This window comes from Brassica oleracea, chromosome C4 (assembly GCF_000695525.1).
Source record: "Brassica oleracea var. oleracea cultivar TO1000 chromosome C4, BOL, whole genome shotgun sequence".
NCBI lineage: Eukaryota > Viridiplantae > Streptophyta > Magnoliopsida > Brassicales > Brassicaceae > Brassica > Brassica oleracea.
Genome location: NC_027751.1, coordinates 28,481,085 through 28,484,221, shown reverse-complemented (window position 1 = coordinate 28,484,221; position 3,137 = coordinate 28,481,085). Strand labels below are relative to the sequence as shown.

Genomic DNA, 3,137 nt, shown 5'->3' with positions numbered 1-3,137 from the left:
CGAAGCAGAATTCATGGCAGCAACAGAAGCAGCGAAGCAAGCTATATGGATCAAGGAATTGTTGAGTGAGATACTAAGCAAAGAAGGCGAGAGAGTCAAGCTTAGGATCGACAACAAATCAGCCATTGCTCTAACCAAGAATCCAGTTTTCCATGGAAGGAGTAAGCATGTACTCAAGAAGTATCACTTCATTCGTGAGTGTGTGGAGAACGGGCATATCGAAGTGGAGCATGTGCCGGGTGTTGAGCAGAAGGCTGACATCCTTACCAAGCCATTAGCAAGGATTATGTTCAAGCAAATGAGGAGCTTAATCGGAGTTCAAGAAATTGATCTCCCTAATTCAAGTTGGAATTAAGGGGGTAAATGTTGGATAATTCCAAGCTTGTGGAAACTTAACATATTATTAGATGTTTAATATGTTAAGATAAACACAATAAGGAAACCTAGAAATAGGAAAAGGAAGTTTCTATTTAGGTTAGGTTTGTGTTTTCCACATCCCACATGTTAAAGGGAATTGTCTTTCATATAAATATAGGTCTAATGGAGAGGTGTTCCATATGATCTGAGTGAAACATATTGAGAGCTTTAGTCTTGAGTAGTTTCTAAAGCTAATAAGAAAAGTTGTTCTTATAACTCCTTGTGTTTCTAAGAGATCTGACCTGCGTGGGCCAACCACTCTCCGACACCACGACTTCCAACGATCCCCCGCCCGTTTTCTCTAACGCAGCGTAAACTGAGTCGAGATTGGCGTCGAAGAGGTTTTGGTAATGGTGCTGGTTGTTGGGGTCATTTTTTTTTTTTTGCTAAACTGTAAATATCATATATGAAGATAGATTCTACAAAAAGTATTATCTTGGTTCTGAACCATCTTGACAAAAAAGAGAAAAACAAGATGGGTCAACATTTTAAACTAGAGACTAAGGACTTATCGAAGCCACATAGCCATAAGATCTCTGAATTTCTTATACTTCCTTCTAGCGGAGATAACGTTTCTCAGCTCTTTGTCAATGCTCCTGAAGACCGCGATCGCCTGGAGAGAGATCTGGTTATGGATTAAGTTATTCGGTTGTTGGGGTCATTGAATTCATTATTGCTCGGTTTGAACAGAGCGAACTCTAAAGAGACGTCGCCGTTCTTGTAGCCGAAGTAAGTGTAGATATTCACGAGCAGAGGAGATCGCTTGCTTACCAAGAAACCTACCACCGGTTGGAGAAAGTTTAAAAACTCATCACTGAATCTTCCGCGCGACGGAGGATACGTGTCCGTGAAGGCTCCCATGAATGTAGTAGTGGAGACCTTGATATTGCTGAGACCTGCTGCGGAAAGCGCTCTATCAATGTTTTGCATAGCCTGGATCCCGTCCCAGCCCCACCTGGCCCCCTGGGCATCACCTCGTTTCCGACCGAGATGTACCTGAATCTGACATCGTTGTACTTCTGGACGTTGTCTCGGACCCATGTGCTGGCCTCCGTTTGGCTATCTGCGATACGTTGTAAGTCGCCATTGGGAATGTCGAGGATAGCTCGATGTTGGAGCCACGGAGAGCGTCGAGAGCATTAGGGTTGGGACCGTACATCCGCATTCGCCGGATGTTATACTGCTTGTACATAGCCACAGCTTCCGAATTACTTGGTAGGTTATTTCCATACTCCCCGTAGCATACTCCGATTTGTCCAGCTAGTAATAAAATTCATTCAATATAATATAATTAATAAGGTTATAGAAGATGATTAATGGATGCTACATAAGCTTAAAAGATGACTAAACCTGTGGTGTCGAAGAAGGACGCCATTAGAAGGCTGAGAAGTAACATCAACATTGGTGATAATGCTAACATCCTAACCTCAGACATTTTCATGAAATAATAAAGAAGACGTTATAATGTGGTTTTCTTTCTGTTATACTTTGAGTTTTTTGATATGTTTGAATCGTACCATTTTGCGCCTATTTATAATGCGAGCCCGGGGGTTCATGTCAGTCAATGCATGTAAACCATTAACAAATACAATCACATATAAAGTCTACGATTGTGAGTTCTCCACACAAGGACAATAGCTAGGTCAATGTACCCAGAGATTGAAGAGTCAAATGAGATGGCATGAATCGGTTTTTTAAAATACTCAAATTTGAGTGGTTGTGTTTTTCTAGTAATAGGTTGGATCATGGTATTATGGTATTATTATGAGCCGTCGTTAATCATACGTCAATCTCGTGTGAGCTAATATTAACTGTTCCTTTACGTTATTAATTATAGATTTTAGACCACTAAGATTAGACTATTCTTGGAGCTAGCCATCACTGGCACTTTCATACACGCACGTTAGACTTACACACTAAGAGCATCAGCATTGCTGAACCCCCCATTGGAGTTCACCCAATTTTTTTAATATTTTTTGGTGGGGCCATAAATAGTTATGAACATGTATTTGTTGTTTTCTGCATTAGTGAATCCGAAGAAGGAGTTCATAAGAATAAAATAATAATATAAATTAAAAAAAAATTAGAAATAATTCAGAATACATGAATAAAATATTAAAATATATTATAAAATTTTGAAATTTTTTTATTCAATACATTAAGAGTAGATTACATAAATAGAGAAATTCAAAAACATACAAAACTTATTCATCTTCATCACCAAACTTTTGCCAAATATTTTCCACTAAATCAGCTTTCAATCGAGCATGCTTCTCTAAATCTCGAACTTCTCTGCGGATGCCTAACATATCACCGACATGAATACTATCTCTGCTTCTCACCCTTGAACTTCTGCTGGACTCTCCTGACTCAAACTCAGATGTATTAATTTGAGCGTATCCGTGTCGTTCGTTCTCTACTATCATATTGTGCAATATGACACAAGTTTTCATTATCTTTCCTATCTTTGCCTTGTCCCATTGTAGAGCTGGGTTTTTAACAATTGCAAACCTCGATTGCAATACTCCAAAAGCCCGTTCGACATCTTTTCTGGCGGATTCTTGCTTTTCAGCAAATTTCTCGGCTTTACGACCTTGAGGAAGTGGGATGGATTGGATAAATGTTGCCCAATTTGGATAAATTCCGTCAGTAAGATAGTAGGCCATACGATAAGTGTGGTTGTTGACCTTGAACTTAACTTTAGGTGATCTAGAACATTG

The 3,137-nt window shown here is 39.3% G+C and overlaps 1 pseudogene; it reads right to left on the bottom strand.

The window, feature by feature from the left end:
- The window catches only part of LOC106339938, a 4,715-nt pseudogene extending 2,857 nt beyond the window's left edge, over positions 1-1,858 (bottom strand).
- Positions 1,859-3,137: the final 1,279 nt, after the last annotated feature.